Genomic DNA, 23,174 nt, shown 5'->3' with positions numbered 1-23,174 from the left:
ATACAAATACACATTCTTTTATTGGTATATTGTTTATTTACATTTATACGAATTTACATTATTTTATGTGTATTTTGAATACATTTTTTTATACGTATTTACTTAATTTTATATGTATTTTGTATATGTATTTTTATAGAAATCTACGTTATTTTATGTGTATTCGTATATATTTTGAAACAAATTTACATTATTTTATATGTATTTTCCATATCTATTTCAATACAAATTTACCTTATTGTATGTGCATTTTGTATATTTATTTTAATACAAGTTCAAATATTTTATGTGTATTTTGGTATCAATAATTTTATAAAAAAATGCATTATTTTATAGGTATTTTGCATCTTAATTTTCATTTTATATGTACTTTGTATATATATTTTTATACGCTCTTACATTATTTAACATAACATTATTGTATGTGTATTTTGTACATATATTTGATTACAAATCTACCTTATTTTATGTTTATTTTGTATGTGTATTTTGTATATTTATATTTATCCAAATACACATTCTTTTATTGGTATTTTGTTTATTTATTTTAAATCGAATTTACATTATTTGATGTGTATTTTGAATACATTTTTTTATACGTATTTACTTAATTTTATGTGTATTTTGTATATATATTTTTGTAGAAATCTACGTTTTTTTATTTGTATTCGTATATATATTTTGAAACAAATTTACATTGTTTTATATGTATTTTTGCATATCTCTTTCAATACAAATTTACCTTATTGTATATGCATTTTGTATATTTATTTCAATACAAATTTAAAAATTTTATGTGTGTTTTGGTATATATATTTTTATAAGAAATGCGCTATTTTATGGGAATTTTGCATCTTTATTTTCATACAAATTTACATTATTTTATTAATATTCGGTGTATTTATTTTGATACGATTTTACATTATTCTATTTGTTTTTTGTATATACTTTTTTTTATACATATATACATTATTTAATGTGTATCTTGCATATATATTTTATACAAATTTATTATCTATTATATATTTTCATACAAATACACATTCTTTTCATGATATTTTGTTTATTTATTTTGTCTCGAATTTACATTATTTGATATGTATTTTGTATATATATTTTTATACGTATTTACATAATTTCATATATATTTTGTATATATATTTAATAGATATTCAAAATACACATAAAATAACCTAAATTTCTATCAAACTATATAAAAAATACACAAAAATATTTTAAATATGTATGAAAATAAATATACAAAATACACATAAAATTAGGTCAATTTGTATGGAAATACATATACAAAATACACATAAAATAATGTAAATTTGATTGAAAATACATAAACAAATACACTTAAATAACGTAAATTTGGATAAAGAAATATATGCAAAACCCAAATAGAATAATGTAAAATCGTATCAAAATAAATACACAGAATATTAATAAAATAATGTAAATTTGTATGAAAATAAAGAGGCAAAATACCCATAAAATAACGCATTTTTTTTATTTATAAAAATATATATACCAAAATACACATAAAAAAATTAGATTTGTATTAAAATAAATATATAAAAAACACATACAATAAGGTAAATTTGTATTGAAATAGAGACGCAAAATACATATAAAGCAATGTAAATTTGTTTCAAAATATGTATACGAATACACATAAAATAACGTAAATTTCTATAAATATATATATACAAAATACACATTAAATTAAGTAAATACGTATAAAAAAATGTATACAAAATTCACATAAAATAATGTAAATTCGTATCAAAATAAATAAACAAAATACCAATAAAAGAATGTGTATTTGTATAAATATAAATATACAAAATACACATAAAATAACGTAAATTTATATAAAACTATATACATAAATACACAGAAGTAATTAAATTTGTATGAAAATATATACAAAATACACACAAAATAAGCTAAATTTGAATTGAAATATATATACAAAATACATGAAATAAAGTAGATTTGTATCAAAATATTTATACAAATACACATATAATAACGTAAATTTGTATGAAAATATGTAAACAAAATACACATTAAATAATGTAAATACGTATAAAAAAATGTGTACAAAATACACATATAATCATGTAATTCGTATCAAAATAAATAAACAAAATACCAATTAAATAATATAAATTTGTATGAGTAAACGTGAATGTTGCATATTTTTTCAATACAAATCTACCTTATTATATACGCATTTTGTATATTAATTTTAATACAAATTTAATTATTCGATGTGTATTTTTGTATCTGTATTTTTATAAACATATGCTTTATTTTTTGGGTATTTTGCATCTTTATTTTCATACAAATATACATTATTTTATTGATATTCTGCTCATTCATTTTGATGCGAATTGACATTATTCTATGTGTATTTTGTATATATTTTTCATACAAATTTACGCTATTTTATGTGTATTTTTTTATATATTTTGACACAAATTTACAATATTTTATGGCTATTTTGTATATACATTTCAAAAGAAATTTACCTAGTTTTATGTGTATTTTGAATATCTATTTTCATACAAACTCAAATTATTTCTATGTATTTTTGTATATATTTTAATACAAATTTTAGTTATGTTATGTGTATTTTGTAAATTTATTTTCATTCACATATATATATATTATTTTATTGGTGTTTTGTTGATTTATATTGATACGAATTTACATTATTTTATATGTACTTCATATATATATTTTTATACGCTTTTACATTATATAATATTTATTTTGAATATATATTTTTATACAAATTCATGGTATTTTATGTGTATTTGTATATATATTTTCATATAAATTTACAATATTTTATGTGTATTTTGTACAAATATTTTATTACAAATCTACCTTATTTTATGTTTATTTTGTATATGTATTTTGTATATTTATATTTATCCAAATACACATTCTTGTATTGGTATTTTGTTTATTTATTTTAAATCGAATTTATATTATTTTATGTGTATTTTGTATACATTTTCTTATACGTATTTATTAATTTTATGTTTATTTTGTATATATATTTTTATAGAAATCTACGTTTTTTATTTGTATTCGTATATATATTTTGAAACAAATTTACATTCTTTTATATGTATTTTTGCATATCTCTTTCAATACAAATTTACCTTATTGTATGTGCATTTTGTATATTTATTTCAATACAAATTTAAATATTTTATGTGTATTTTGGTATATATATTTTTATAAGAAATGCGCTATTTTATGGGAATTTTGCATCATTATTTTCATACAAATTTACATTATTTTATTAATATTCGGTGTATTTATTTTGATACGAATTTACATTATTCTATTTGTTTTTTGTATATACTTTTTTATACATATTTACATTATTTAATGAGTATCTTGCATATATATTTTATACAAATTTATTATCTATTATCTATTTTTATACAAATACACATTCTTTTCATGATATTTTGTTTATTTATTTTGACACGAATTTACATTATTTGATATGTATTTTGTATATATATTTTTATACGTATTTACATAATTTCATATGTATATCGTATATATATTTCTATAGAAATCTACTTTATTTTATGTGTATTCGTATATATATTTTGAAACAAATTTACATTGTTTTATATGTATTTTTGAATATCTCTTTTAATACAAATTTACCTTACTGTATATGCATTTTGTATATTTATTTCAATACAAATTTAAATATTTTATGTGTATTTTGGTATATATTTGGTATATAAGATGCAAAATACCCAAAAAATAAAGCATATGTTTATAAAAATACAGATACAAAAATACACATCAAATAAATAAATTTGTATTAAAATTAATATACAAAATGCGTATATAATAAGGTAAATTTGTATTGAAAAAATATGCAACATACACGTTTACTCATACAAATTTATATTATTTTATTGGTATTTTGTTTATTTATTTTGATACGAATTACATGATTATATGTGTTTTTTGTACATATTTTTTATACGTATTTACATTATTTAATGTGTATTTTGTTTATATATTTTCATACAAATTTACGTTAATACATGTGTATTTGTATAAATATTTTGATACAAATTTACTTTATTTCAAATATTTTGTATATATATTTCAATTCAAATTTAGCTTATATCGTGTGTATTTTATATATATTTTAATATAAATTTAATTACTTCTGTATATTTTTGTATATAGTTTTATATAAATTTACGTTATTTTATGTGTATTTTGTATATTTATATTTATACAAATACACATTCTTTTATTGGTATTTTGTTTATTTATTTTGATACGAATTTATATTATTTTATGTGTATCTTGTATACATTTTTTTAAACGTATTTACATCATATTATGTGTATTTTGTATATATAATTTTATAGAAATCTACGTTATTTTATGTGTATTCGTATATATATTTTGAAACAAATTTACATTGTTTTATATGTATTGTGCATATCTATTTCAATACAAATTTACCTTATTGTATGTGTTTTTTGTATATTTATTTTAATACAAATTTAATTTTTTGATGTGTATTTTGGTATATATATTTATATAAATAAAAAAATGCGTTATTTTATGGGTATTTTGCTTCTTTATTTTCATACAAATTTACATTATTTTATTAATATTCTGTGTATTTATTTTGATACGATTTCACATTACTCTATTTGTGTTTTGTAGATATTTTTTTTATACAAATTTACGTTTTTTTATAAAATTATTGATACCAAAATACACATAAAATATTTCAATTTGTATTAAAATAAATATACAAAATGCACATACAATAAGGTAAATTTGTATTGAAATAGATATGCAAAATACATATATAATAATGTAAATTTGTTTCAAAATATATATACGAATACACATAAAATAACGTAGATTTCTATAAAAATACATATACAAAATACACATAACATTAAATAAATACGTATAAAAAAATGTATACAAAATACACATAAAATAATGTAAATTCGTATAAATGTAAATAAACAATATACCAATAAAAGAATGTGTATTTGTATAAATATAAATATACAAAATGCACATAAAATAACGTAAATTTATATAAAACTATATACATAAAATAACACAAATTTCTATAATAAAATATGTACAAAAATGAACATAAAATAAATTTGCATAAAAATATATATATACAAAACACTCATTAGATAATGTAAATGAGTATAAAAATATGTGTAGAAAATACCTATGAAATAATCTAAATTCGTATCGAATTAAATTAAGAAAATACCAATAAAATAATGTAATTTTGGATGAAAATATATATACAAAATACACATAAAATAACCTAAATACAAATATACACATAAAATATTGTATTTTGTATATACATTTCAATTCAAATTTAGCTTATTTTATCTGTATTTTGTATATCTATTTTCATACGAATTTAATTACTTCTGTGTATTTTTGTATAGTTTTATACAAATTTACGTTATTTTATGTGTATTTTGTATATTTATATTTATACAAATACACATTCTTTTATTAGTATTTTGTTTATTTATTTTGATACGAATTTACATTATTTTATGTGTATTTTGTATACTTTTTCTTATACGTATTTACTTCATTTTATGTGTATTTTGTATATATATTTTTATACAAATCTACGTTATTTTATGTGTATTCGTATAATATATTTTCAAACAAATTTACATTGTTTTATATGTATTTTGCATATCTATTTCAATACAGATTTACCTTATTGTATGTGTATTTTGTATATTTATTTTAATACAAATTAATTTTTTCATGTATATTTTGGTATATATATTTTTATAAAAAATGCGTTATTTAATGGGTATTTTGCATCTTTATTTTCAAACAAATTTACATTGTTTTATTATAAAATAATATAAATTTGTATGAAAATATATATACAAATACACATAAAATAAGATGAATTTGTATAAAATTTGTTTCAAAATATATACGAATACACACAATAAAATAACGTAAATTTGTATGAAAATGTATATATAAAATACACATAAAATAGTTTTATATACGTAGAAAAATATATATATACAAAATACACATAAAATAATGTAAATTCGTAAAAAAATAAATACACAAAATTCCAATAAAAGAATGTATATTTGAATGAATATAAATATAAAAAATACACATAAAATAACGTAAATTTATATAAAACTATATACAAAAATACACAGAAGTAATTAAATTTGTATGAAAATATATACAAAATACAGAGAAATAAGCTAAATTTGAATTGAAATATATATACAAAATACATGAAATAATGTAAATTTGTATCAAAATATTTATACAAATACACATATAATAACGTAAATTTGTACGAAAATATATAAACAAAATACACATTAAATAATGTAAATACGTATAAAAAAAATATGTACAAAATACACATATAATCATGTAATTCGCATCAAAATAAATAAACAAAATACCAATAAAATAATATAAATTTGTAAGAGTAAACGTGTATGTTGCATATTTTTTCAATTCAAATTTACCTTATTATATACGCATTTTGAATATTAATTTTAATACAAATTTAATTATTCGATGTGTATTTTTGTATCTGTATTTTTTATAAACATATGCTTTATTTTTTGGGTATTTTGCATCTTTATTTTCATACAAATTTAAATTATTTTATTGATATTCTGCTCATTCATTTTGATACGAATTGACATTATTCTATGTGTATTTTGTATATTTTTTTCATACAAATTTACGTTATTTTATGTGGATTTGCTTATATATTTTGACACAAATTTACAATATTTTATGGGTATTTTGTATATACATTTCAAAAGAAATTTAACTAGTCTTATGTGTATTTTTTATATCTATTTTCATACAAACTCAAATTATTTCTATGTATTTTTGTATATATTTTAATACAAATTTTAGTTATGTTATGTGTATTTTGTAAATTTATTTTCATTCAAATATATATTATTTTATAGGTGTTTTGTTGATTTATATTGATACGAATTTACATTATTTTATATGTACTTTGTATATATATTTTTATACGCTTTTACATTATTTAATATTTATTTTGAATATATATTTTTATACAAATTCATGGTATTTTATGTTTATTTGTATATATATTTTTATATAAATTTACATTATTTTATGTGTATTTTGTACATATTTTTTTTTTAAATCTACCTTATTTTATGTTTATTTTGTATGTGTATTTTGTATATTTATATTTATCCAAATACACATTCTTTTATTGGTATTTTGTTTATATATTTTAATTCGAATTTACATTATTTTATGTGTATTTTGTATACATTTTTTTATACGTATTTACTTAATTTTATGTGTATTTTGTATATATATTTTTATAGAAATCTACGTTTTTTTATTTGTATTCGTATATATATTTAGAAACAAATTTACATTGTTTTATATGTATTTTTGCATATCTCTTTCAATACAAATTTACCTTATTGAATGTGCATTTTGTATATTTATTTCAATGCAAATTTAAATATTTTATGTGTTTTTTGGTATATATATTTTTATAAGATTACGAAAATTTGAATAAAAATATATACAAAAAAACAAAAAAATAAAGTTCAATTTGTATGAAAATAGATATACAAAATTTGTATTTAAATACATGTACAAAATACACATAAAATAATGTAAATTTGTATGAAATGAAAACAAATTCACATAAAATTCGCGTCAAAATAAATAAACAAAATATCAATAAAAGAATGTGTATTTGTATGAAAATAGATATACAAAATACACATAAAATAACCTAAATTTGTATCAAACTATATACAAAAATAAACAAAAATATTTTAAATTTGTATGAAAATAAATATACAAAATACACATAAAATTAGGTAAATTTGTATTGAAATACATACACAAAATACACATAAAATAATGTAAATTTGAATGAAAATACATAAACAAATACACTTAAAATAACGTAAATTTGTATAAAAAAAAAGTACAAAACACAAATAGAATAATGTAAAATCGTATCAAAATAAATACACAGAATATTAATAAAATAATGTAAATTTGTATGAAAATAAAGAAGCAAAATACCCATAAAATAACGCATTTTTTTTATTTATAAAAATATATACCAAAATACACATCAAAAAATTAAATTTGTATTAAAATAAATATACAAAAAATACATACAATAAGGTAAATTTGTATTGAAATAGATATGCAAAATACATATAAAACAATGTAAATTTCTTTCAAAATATATATACGAATACACATAAAATAACGTAGATTTCTATAAAAATATATATACAAAATACACATAAAATGAAGTAAATATGTATAAAAAAAATGTATACAAAATACACATAAAATAATGTAAATTCGTATCAAAATAAATAAACAAAATACCAATAAAAGAATGTGTATTTGTATAATTATAAATATACAAAATACACATAAAATAACGTAAATTTATATAAAACTATATACAAAAATACACAGAAGTAATTAAATTTGTATGAAAATATATAAAAAATACACACAAAATAAGCTAAATTTGAATTGAAATATATATACAAAATACATGAAATAAAGTAAATTTGTATCAAAATATTTATACAAATACACATATAATAACGTAAATTTGTATGAAAATATATAAACAAAATACACATTAAATAATGTAAATACGTATAAAGAAATATGTACAAAATACACATATAATCATGTAATTCGTATCAAAATAAATAAACAAAATACCAATAAAATAATATAAATTTGTATGAGTAAACGTGTATGTTGCATATTTTTCCAATACAAATTTACCTTATTATATACGCATTTTGTGTATTAATTTTAATATATGTGTATTTGGATATATATTTTGATACAAATTTACATTATTTTATGTATTTTCTATATTTATTTCAATTCAAATTTAGCTTATTTTATGTCTTTTGTATATCTATTTTCATACAAATTTAATTATTTTTGTTTATTTTACGTTATTTTATGTGTATTTTGTATATTTATATTTATAGAAGTAAACATTCTTTTATTGGCATTTAGTTTATTTATTTTGATACGAATTTACATTATTTTATGTGTATTTTGTATACATTTTCTTATACGTATTTACTTCATTTTATGTGTATTTTGTATATATATTTTTATAGAAATCTACGTTATTTTATGTGTATTCGTATATATATTTTGAAACAAATTTACATTGTTTTATGAGTATTTTTTATATCTATTTCAATACAAATTTACCTTATTGTATGTGCATTTTGTATATTTATTGTAATACTAATTTAAATATTTTATGTGTATTTTGGTATATATATTTTCATAAAAACATGCGTTGTTTTATGGGTATTTTGCATCTTTATTTTCATACAAATTTACATTATTTTATTAATATTCTGTGTATTTATTTTGATACTATTTTACATTATTCTATTTGTGTTTTGTATATATTTTTTTATACATATTTACATTATTTAATGTGTATTTTCTATATATATTTCATACAAATTTACGTTATTTTAAGTGTATTTGTTTATATATTTTCATTATAATTTACATTATTTTACGTGTATTTTGTATATGTATTTCAATAGAAATTTAACTAGTTTTATGTGTATTTTGTATATATATTTTTATACAAATTTAAATTATTTTTGTGTATTTTTTTAATAGAGTTTTATACAAATTTACAATATTTTATGTGTATTTTGTATATCTATTTTCATACAAATACACATTCTTTTATTGATATTTTTTTGATTTTTTTTGATGCGAATTTACATTATTTAATGTGTATTGTGTATATATTTTTTTATACGTATTAACGTCATTTCATGTGTATTTTGTATATATATTTCTTTAGAAATGTACGTTATTTTATGTGTATTCGTATATATATTTTGAAACAAATATACATTGTTTTATGTGCATTTTGTATATTTTTTCAATACAAATTTCCCTTATTGTACGTGCATTTTGTATATTAATTTTAATACAAATTTAATTATTCTATGTGTATTCTTGTATATGTATTTTAAAAAAGTATGCTATATTTTATGGGTATTTTGCATCTTTATTTTCATACAAAATTACATTATTTTATTGATATTCTGTGTATTTATTTTGATGCGATTTTACATTATTCTATGTATATTTTGTATATCTATTTTATACAAATGTACGTTATTATATGTGAATTTGTTTTCATTTCATACAAATTTACATTATTTTATGTGTATTTTGTACATGTATTTAAATACAAATTTAACTAATTATATGTGTATTTTGTATATCTATTTTCATACAAATTCAAATTTATTTTTTTGTTTTTTTGTATGTACTTTTATTCAAATTTTCTTAATTTTATGTGTATTTTGTATATTTATTTTCCTACAAATATACGTTCTTTTATCGGAATTTTGTTTATTTATTTTGATACGAATTTTCATTTTTTTAGGAGTATTTGATATATATATTTTAATACTTATTTACATAATTTTATATGTATTTTGAATATATATTTTCATAGAAATTTACTCTATATGTATATACAAAAAAACACAAAAATAATTTAAATTTGTATGAAAATAAATATACAAAATACACATAAAATTAGGTAAATTTGTATTGAAATACATATACAAAATACACTTAAAATAATGTAAATTTGAATGAAATTATATAAACAAATACACTTAAAATGACGTTAATTTGTATAAAATATATATAAAAAATACACATTAAATAATGAAAATATGTATAAAAAAATATATACAAAACACAAATAGTATAATATAAAATCGTATCAAAATATATACACAGAATATTAATAAAATAATGAACATTTGTATGAAAAATAAGATGCAAAATACCTATAAAATAACGCATTTTTTTTAAAATTATATATACCAGAATACACATAAAATATTTGAATTTGTATTAAAATAAATATACAAAATCCACATACAATAAGGTAAATTTGTAGTGAAATAGATATGCAAAATACATATAAAATAATGTAAATTTGTTTCAAAATATATATACGAATACGCATAAAATAACGTAGATTTCTATAAATATATATATACAAAATACAAATAAAATTAAGTAAATACGAATCAAAAATGAATAGAAAATACACATTAAATGATGTAAATTCGTATAAATATAAATAAACAAAATACCAATAAGAGAATGTGTATTTCTATAAATATAAATATACAAAATGCACGTAAAATAACGTAAATTTGTATAAAACTATATACAAAAATACACAGAAGTAATTAAATTTGTATGAAAATAGATATACAAAATACACACAAAGTAAGCTAAATTTGAATTATACAAATTATACAATATATACAAAATACATAAAATAAAGTAAAGTCGTTTCTAAATATTTTTAACAAATACACATATAATAACGTAAATTTGTAAAAAAAATATATAAACAAAATACACATTAAGTAATGTAAATACGTATAAAAAAATATTTACAAAATACACCAATAATCAAGTCATTCGTATCAAAATAAATAAACAAAAAACTAGTTAAATAATGTAAATTTGTATGAGAAAACATATACAAAATACACATAAAATAACGTTTTAAGTTTCTATAAAAACATTTGTACAAAAATGCACATAAAATTAGTTTACATAAAAAAAATATATACAAAACACACATTAGATAATGTAAATGAGTATAAAAATATGTATACAAAATACCTATGAAATAATCTAAATTCGTATCGAGTTAAATTAAGAAAATAACAATAAAATAATGTAATTTTGGATGAACATATATATAGAAAACACACATAAAATAACCTAAATACAAATACAAATATACACATTAAATAATTTAAAATTGAATGAAATAAATATACAAAATAAACATAAAATAAGTTAAATTTGTAATAAAATATATGTAAGAATACACATAAAATAATATAAATTTGTATGAAAATATATATACAAATACACATAAAATAACATGAATTTGTATAAAATGTTTCAAAATATATACGAATACACACAATAAAATAACGTAGGTTTTTATGAAAATGTATATATAAAATACACATAAAATAGTTTAAATACGTAGAAAAATATATATACAAAATTCACATAAAATAATGTAAATTAGTAAAAACTTAATTACACAAAATTCCAATAAAAGAATGTATATTTATAGGAAAATATATATACAAAAAACAAATAAAATAACTAAAATTTGTATAAAAATATATACAAATATACGCAAAAATAATTTAAATTTGTTTGAAAATAGATATGCAAAATACACATAAAGTTAGGCAAATTTGTATTGAAATACATATACAAAACTCTCATAAAATAATGTAAATTTGTATGAAAATATATAAACAAATACATATAAAATCACGTAAATTTGGATAAAATATATATATATATATATATATATATATATATATATATATATATATATATATATATATATATATATATATATATATATATATATATATATATATATATATATATATATATATATATATATATATATATATATATATACAAAATATACATTAAATATTTTAAATATGTATAAAAATATGTTATATTATATATATTTTTATTGATATTTGCGTTATTTATGTGTATTTTGTATATGTTTTCTCATAGAAATTTACATTATTTTATTGGTATTTTGTCTATTTATTTTGATAGGAATTACATGATTATTTGTGTATTTTTTACATTTTTTTATACGTATTTACATTATTTAATGTGTATTTTGTTTATATATTTTTATACAAATTTACGTTATTATATGTGTATTTGTAAAGGTATTTTGATACAAATTTACATTATTTAATGTATTTTGTATATATATTTCAATTCAAATTTAGCTTATTTTATGTGTATTTTGTATATCTATTTATTTTAATACAAAATAAAATTATGTTATTTCGTATTTATATTTTTATAAAAAATGCGTTATTTTATTGGTATTTTCCATCTTAATTTTCATACATATTTACATTATTTTATTAATATTTTCCGTATTTATTTTGATACGATTTTACATTATTTTATTTGTGTTTTGTATATTTTTTTTATACATATTTACATTATTTAATGTTTTTTTTGTATATATATTTGATACAAATTTACGTTATTTTAAGTCTATATGTTTATATATTTTCATTCAAATTTACATTATTTTATGTGTATTTTGTATATGTATTTCAATACAAATTTACCTATTTTTATATGTTTTTTGTATATTTATTTTCATTCAAGTTTAAATTATTTTTGTTTATTTTTGTATATAGTTTTATACAAATTTAGGTTATTTTATGTGTATTTTGTATATCTATTTTCATACAAATACACATTCTTTTCATGATATTTTGTTTATTTATTTTGACACGAATTAACATTATTTAATGTGTATTTTGTATATATATTTTTATACGTATTTACATTATTTCAAGTGTATTATATATATATATATATATATATATATATATATATATATATATATATATATATATATATATATATATATATATATATATATATATATATATATATATATATATATATATATATATATATATATATTTCTCTAGAAATCTGCGTTATTTTATATGTATTCGTATATATATTTTGAAACAAATTTACATTATTTTATGTGTATTTTGCAAATTTTTTAATACAAATTTACCTTATTGTATGTCCCTTTTGTATATTAATTTTAATACAAATTTGATTAATCTATGTGTATTTTTGTATATGTATTTTTATAGAAATATGCTTTATTTTATGGGTATTTTGCATCTTTATTTTCATACAAATTTACATTATTTTATTGATATTCTGTATATTTATTTAGATATGATTTTACATTATTCTATGTGTATTTTGTATATATATTTTATATAAAATGTATTTGTTTTCATTTCATACAAATCTACATTATTTTATGGTTTTTTTTTTACATGTATTAAAAAACAAATTTAACTAGTTATATGTGTATTTTGTATATCTATTTTGTATGTATATTTTCATAGAAATTTACTCTATTTTATGAATATTCGTATATATATTTTGATACAAATTTACATTATTGATGTGTATTTTGCATATCTATTTCAATACAAATTTACTTTATTGTACGTGCATTTTGTATATTTATTTTAATACAAACTTAACTATTTTATATGTATTTTTGTATATATATTTTTATGCAAATATGCGTTATTATATGGATATTTTGCATCTTTGTTTTCATACAAATTTACATTATTTTATTGATATTCTCTTTATTTATTTTGATACGATTTAACATTATTCTATGTGTACTTTGTATATTTTTTTTATACATATTTACATTATTTAATGTTCATTTTGTATATATATTTTATCCAAATTTACATTATTTTATGTGTATTTGTTTATATATTTTCATACAAATTTACATTATCTTATGTGTTTTTTGTATATATATTTTTCTACGTATTTAAATTATTTTATGTGTATTTTGTATATACATTTTCATAAAAAAATTACGTTATTTTATTGTGTGTATAAGTATATATTTTGATACAAATTTTATTCAAATTCATGTTATTTGATGTGTATTTGTATATATATTTTCATACAAATTTATATTATTTTATGTCTATTTTTTCATATATTTCATTACAAATTTACTTTATTTTATGTTTATTTTGTATATTTATTTCATTCAATTTAAAATTATTTCATGTGTATACTTGTATTTGTATTTAGGTTATTTTATGTGTATTTTGTATATATATTTTCATCCAAACTTACATTATTTTCTTGATATTTTCTTAATTTAATTCGATACGAATTTAGATTATCTAAAGTGTGTTTTGTATATATATTTTTATGCAAATTTATTTTATGTTTATTTTTGTACATATATTTTTATATAAATTTGCGTTATTTTATGTATATAGTTTTATATAAATTTACGTTATTTTATGTGCATTTTGTATATTTATATTTATACAAATACACATTCTTTTATTGGTATATTGTTTATTTACATTTACACGAGTTTACATTATTTTATGTGTATTTTGTATACATTTTTTTATACGTATTTACTTAATATTATGTGTATTTTGTATATGTATTTTTTTTAGAAATCTACGTTATTTTATTTGTATTCGTATATATATTTTGAAACAAATTTACATTATTTTATATGTATTTTGCATATCTATTTCAATACAAATTTTCCTTATTGTATGTGCATTTTGTATATTTATTTTAATACAAATTCAAAAATTTTATGTGTATTTTGGTATCAATATTTTTATAAAAAATGCGTTATTTTATAAGTATTTTGCATCTTAATTTTCATACAAATTTACATTATTTTATTAATATTCTGTGTATATATTTTGATACGATTTTACATTATTCTATTTGTGTTTTGTATATATTTTTTTTATACATATTTACATTATTTAATATGTATTTTGATTATATATTTCATACAATTTTACGTTATTATATTTGTATTTGTTTATATATTTTCTTTCAAATTTACATTATTTTGTATGTATTTTGTATATGTATTTCAATATAAATTAACCTAATTTTATGTGTATTTTGTATATTTCTTTTCATACAAATTTAAATAATTTTTGTGTATTTTTGTATATAGTTTTATACAAATTTAGGTTATTTTATGTACGCATTTACATTATTTAATGAGTGTTTTGTATATATATTTTTATCCAAAGTTACTTTATTTTACGTTCATTTTTGGACATATATTTTTATGAAAATTAGCGTTATTTTATATGTATTTGTATATGTTTTCTCATGCAAATTTACATTATTTTATTGATATTTTGTTTATTTAGTTTGATACGAATTACATGATTATATGTGTATTTTGTACATATTTTTTATACATATTTACATTACTTAATGTGTATTTTGTTTATATATTTTTAAACAAATTTACGTTATTATATGTATTTTTATAAATATTTTGATACACATTTACATTATTTTATGTATTTTCTATATACATTTCAATTCAAATTTAGCTTATTTTATCTGTATTTTGTATATCTATATTCATACGAATTTAATAACTTCTGTATATTTTTGTATATAGTTTTATACAAATTTACGTTATTTTATGTGTATTTTGTATATTTATATTTATACAAATACACATTCTTTTATTGGTATTTTGTTTATTTATTTTGATACGAATTTACATTATTTTATGTGTATTTTGTATACATTTTCTTATACGTATTTACTTCATTTTATGTGTATTTTGTATATATATTTTAATACAAATCTACGTTATTTTATGTGTATTCGTATATATATTTTGAAACAAATTTACATTGTTTTATATGTATTTTCCATATCTATTTCAATACAGATTTACCTTATTGTATGTGTATTTTGTATATTTATTTTAATACAAATACACATTCTTTTATTGATATTTTATTTATTTATTTTGACACGAATTTACATTATTTAATGTGTATTTTGTATATATATTTTTATACGTATTTACAACATTTCACGTGTATTTTGTATATATTTCTCTAGAAATCTACGTTATTTTATGTGTATTCGTATATATATTTTGAAACAAATCTACATTATTTTATGTGTATTTTGTATATATATTTCATTATAAATTTGCCTTATTTTGTTTATTTTTATATCTATTTTCATTCAAATTCAAATAATTTTATGTGTATATATTTATTTGTATATACGTTCTTTTATGTGTATTTTCTATATATATTTTTTTATTAAAAATTACATTATTTTATCGGTATTTTCTTCATTTATTTCGATACGAATTTAGATTATTTCATGTGTATTTTCTATACATATACATATAGAGTAAATTTCTATGAAAATATATATTCAAAATACATATAAAATTATGTAAATAAGTATAAAAATATATATATCAAATACACTTAAAAAAAATGAAAATTCGTATCAAAATAAATAAATAAAATTCCGATAAAAGAACGTAAATTCGAATTAAAATAAATAAACAAAATACCAATAAAAGAATGTGTATTTGGATAAATATAAATATACAAAATACACATACAAAATAAACATAAAATAAGGTAGATTTGTAATAAAATATATGTACAAAATACACATAAAATAATGTAAATTTATATGAAAATATATATACAAATACACATAAAATACGATGAATTTGTATAAAAATATATATTCAAAATAAATATTAAATAATGGAAAAGCGTATAAAAATATATATACAAAGTACATATAAAATAATGTAAATTCGTATCAATATAAATCAACAAAACACCAATAAAATAATATATATTTGAATGAAAATAAATTTACAAAATACACATAACATAACTTAAATTTGTATTAAAATATATACAAAAATACATAGAAATATTTTGTTTGTATGAAAATAGATATACAAAATACACATAAAACTAGGTAAATTTCTTTTGAAATGTATAAACAAAATACCCATAAAATATTGTAAATTTGTGTCAAAATATATAAACAAATACACATAAAATAATGTAAATTCGTATGAAAAATATATACAAAATACACATAGAATAATGTCAATTCCTATCAAAATGAATGAGCAGAATATCAATAAAATAATGTAAATTTGTATGAAAATAAAGATGCAAAATACCCAAAAAATAAAGAATATATTTATAAAAATACAGATACAAAAATACACATCGAATAATTAAATTTGTTTTAAAATTAATATTCAAAATGCACATAAAATATCGTTTTAAGTTTCTATAAAAATATATGGACAAAAATGCACATAAAATTAGTTTGCATAAAAAAATATATACAAAACACACATTAGATAATGTAAATGAGTATAAAAATATGTATACAAAATACCTATGAAATAATCTAAATTCGTATCGAGTTAAATTAAGAATATAACAATAAAATAATGTAATTTTGGATGAAAATATATATAGAAAACACACATAAAATAACGTAAATACAAATACAAATATACACATTAAATAATTTAAAATTGAATGAAAAAAATATACAAAATAAACATAAAATAAGGTAAATTTGTAATAAAATATATAAATAGAATACATATAATAATATAAATTTGTATGAAAATATATATACAAATACATAAATAACATGAATTATATACGAATACACAAAAATATATAATAAAAATACATAAAAAAAAATAAATAAAATTAAAATAATAAAATAAATTAAATACGTAAAAATATATATAAAAAAAAATGTAAAATATAAAAAAAAATAAAAAAAAAAAAAAACACAAAATTATAAAAAAAATTAAAATATATAAAAAAAAAAAAAATAAAAAAAATAAATAAAAAAAAATATAAAAAAAATTTAAAAAATTTTAAAAAAATTTAAAAAAATTTGAATTAAAATATACAATAGAGAATAAATAAACATAAAGTTAAAAACTTTGATAAAATAAATAAAAACAAAATAAAATAAATTGAAAAAATAATATATAAATACAAATAAATTTGGATAAATATTGGATAATATATATATATATATATATATATATATATATATATATATATATATATATATATATATATATATATATATATATATATATATATATATATATATATATATATATATATATATATATATATATATATATATATATATATATATATATATATATATATATATAAAAATACATTATTAAATATTTTAAATATGTATAAAAATATATTATATTATATATATTTTTATTGATATTTTCGTTATTTATGTGTATTTTGTATATGTTTTCTCATAGAAATTTACATCATTTTAATGGTATTTTGTCTATTTATTTTGATACGAATTACATGATTATTTGTGTATTTTTTACATTTTTTTTATACGTATTTACATTATTTAGTGTGTATTTTGTTTATATATTTTTATACAAATTTACGTTATTATATGTGTATTTGTATAGGTATTTTGATACAAATTTACATTATTTTATGTTTTTTGTATATATATTTCAATTCAAATTTAGCTTATTTTATGTGTATTTTGTATATCTATTTATTTTAATACAAAATCAAATATTTTATGTTTTTTCGTATATATATTTTTATAAAAAATGCGTTATTTTATTGATATTTTGCATCTTAATTTTCATACAAATTTACATTATTTTATTAATATTTTCTGAATTTATTTTGATACGATTTTACATTATTTTATTTGTGTTTTGTATATATATATATTTTTTATACATATTTACATTATTTAATGTTTTTTTTTAAGTCTATATGTTTATATATTTTCATTCAAATTTACATTATTTTATGTGTATTTTGTATATGTATTTCAATACAAATTTACCTATTTTTATATGTTTTTTGTATATTTATTTTCATACAAATTTAAATTATTTTTGTGTATTTTTGTATATAGTTTTATGTATGAAAATAAAGATGCAAAATACCCATAAAATAAAGCATATTTTTATAAAAATACATATACAAAAATACACATAGATTAATCAAATTTGTATTAAAATTAATATACAAAATGCACATACAATAAGGTAAATTTGTATTAAAAAATTATGCAAAATACACATAAAACAATGTAAATTTGTTTCAAAATATATATACGAATACACATAAAATAACGCAGATTTCTATAGAAATATATATACAAAATACACTTGTAATAATGTAAATACGAATAAAAATATATATACAAAAAGCACATTAAATAATGTTAATTCGTGTCAAAATAAATAAACAAAATATCATGAAAAGAATGTGTATTTGTATGAAAATAGATATACAAAATACACATAAAATAACCTAAATTTGTATAAAACTATATACAAAAATACACAAAAATAATTTAAACTTGTATGAAAATAAATATACAAAAAACATATAAAATTAGGTAAATTTGTATTGAAATACATATACAAAATACACATAAAATAATGTAAATTTGAATGAAAATATATAAACATATAGACTTAAAATAACGTAAATTGGTATTAAATATATATACAAAAAACACATTAAATAATGTAAATATGTATAAAACAATATATACAAAACATAAATAAAATAATGTAAAATCGTATGAAAATACAGAAAATATTAATAAAATAATGTAAATTTGTATGAAAATTAAGATGCAAAATACGCATAAAATAATGCATTTTTTATAAAAATATAAATACGAAAAAACATAAAATATTTGATTTTGTATTAAAATAAATAGATATTCAAAATACTCATAAAATAAGCTAAATTTGAATTGAAATATATATACAAAAAACATAAAATAATGTAAATTTGTATCAAAATACTTATACAAATACACATATAATAACGTAAATTTGTATAAAAATATATAAACAAAATACACAAAAAATAATGTAAATACGTATAAAAAAATGTACAAAATACACAAATAATCATGTAATTCGTATCAAAATAAATAGACAAAATACCAATAAAATAATGTAAATTTCTATGAGAAAACATATACAAAATACACATAAATAACGCAAATATAAAAAAAAATATATATATATAATATAATATATTTTTATACATATTTAAAGTATTTAATGTATATTTTTTATATATATTTTATCCAAATTTACGTTATTTTATATGTATTTGTTTATATATTTTCATCCAAATTTACATTATTTTATGAGAGTTTTGTATATGTATTTCAATACAAATTTGCCTAACTTTATGTGTATTTTGCTTATCTATTTTCAAACAAATTTAAATTATTTTTGTGTATTTTTGTATATATTTTTATACAAATTTTAGTTATTTTATTTGTTCTTTGTATATATATTTTCCTACAAATGTACATTCTTTTATTGGAATTTTGTGTATTTAATTTTTTACGAATTTACATTATTTTATGTGTATTTTGTATATATATTTTTCTACGTATTTAAATTGTTTTATGTGTATTTTATATATACATTTTCATAAAAATTTACGTTATTTTATTGTGTGTATTCGTATATATTTTGAAACAAATTTTATACAAATTCATGTTATTTTATGTGTATTTGTATATATATTTTCATACAAATTTATATTATTTTATGTGTATTCATACATATATTTTATTACAAATTTATCTTATTTTATGTTTATTTTGTATATTTATTTCATTTAATATAATCAAAATTAGATTTATTGTATATGCATTTTGTATATTAATTTTAGTACAAATTTAATTATTCTATGTGTATTTTTCTATTTGTATTTTTATAAAAATATGCTTTATTTTATGGGTATTTTGCATCTTTATTTTCATACAAATTTATTTTATTTTATTGATATTCTGCTCATTCATTTTGATACGATTTGACATTATTCTATGTGAATTTTGTATATATTTTTCATACAAATTTACGTTATTTTATGTGTATTTGTTTATATATTTTGACACAAATTTACAATATTTTATGGGTATTTTGAATATATATTTCAAAGAAATTTACCTAGTTTTATGTGTATTTTGAATATCAATTTTCATTCAAACTCAAATTATTTTTATGTATTTTTGTATATATTTCAATACAAATTTTAGCTAGGTTATGTGTATTTTGTAAATCTATTTTCATTCAAATATATATTATTTTATTGGTATTATGTCGATTTATATTGATACGAATTTACATTATTTTATTATGTACTTTGTATATATATTTTTATACGCATTTACATTATTTAATTAATTTATTTTGAGAATATAATTTTATACAAATTCATGGTATTTTATGTGTATTTGTATATATATTTTTATATAAATTTACATTATTTTATGTGTATTTTGTACATATATTTTTTTACAAATGTACATTATTTTATGTTTATTTTGTATGTGTATTTTGTATATTTATATTTATCCAAATACACATTCTTTTATTGGGATTTTGATTATTTATTTTAATTCGAATTTACATTATTTTATGTGTATTTTTTATACATTTTTTATACGTATTTACTTAATTTTATGTGTATTTTATATATATATTTTTATAGAAATCTACGTTTTTTTATTTGTATTCGTATATATATTTTGAAACAAATTTACATTCTTTTATATGTATTTTTGCATATCTCTTTCAATACAAATTTACCTTATTGTATGTGCATTTTGTATATTTATTTCAATGCAAATTTAAATATTTTATGTGTATTTTGGTATATATATTTTTATAAGATTACGAAAATTTGAATAAAAATATATACAAAAAAACAAAACAAAAAATTTCAATTTTTTATTTTGTAAATCTATTTTCATTCAAATATATATTATTTTATTGGTATTTTGTTGATTTATATTGATACGAATTTACATTATTTTATATGTACTTTGTATATATATTTTTATACGCATTTACATTATTTAATATTTATTTTGAGTATATAATTTTATACAAATTCATGGTATTTTATGTGTATTTGTATATATATTTTCATATAAATTTACATTATTTTATTATATTTGTGTTTATTTATTTTTGACACGAATTTACATTATTTTGATATGTATTTTATATATATATTTTTATACGTATTTACATAATTTCATATGTATTTGTATATATATTTCTATAGAAATCTATGCTATTTTTATGTTTATTCGTATATATATTTTGAAACAATTTACATTGTTTTTATATGTATTTTTTGAATATCTCTTTTCACATGCAAATTTACCTGTACTGTATATGCATTTTGTATATTTATTTCAATGCAAATTTAAATATATTTATGTAGTTTTTTGTATATGTATTTTTTATAAAAATATGCTTTATTTTATGGTATTAATTATTTTCATAATAAATTTACATTATTTATTGATATCTGTGTATTTATTTTAATATGATTTTACATTATTCTATGTGCTTTTGTATATATATCATATAATATATTTTTTATACATATTTAAAATATTTAATGTATATTTTGTATATATATATATTTTATCCAAATTTACGT

This window comes from Eriocheir sinensis, unplaced genomic scaffold, assembly GCF_024679095.1.
Source record: "Eriocheir sinensis breed Jianghai 21 unplaced genomic scaffold, ASM2467909v1 Scaffold128, whole genome shotgun sequence".
In the NCBI taxonomy this organism is placed as follows: domain Eukaryota; kingdom Metazoa; phylum Arthropoda; class Malacostraca; order Decapoda; family Varunidae; genus Eriocheir; species Eriocheir sinensis.
The sequence above is the reverse complement of the archived record's forward strand: the minus strand, read 5'-3'. Positions refer to the sequence as shown.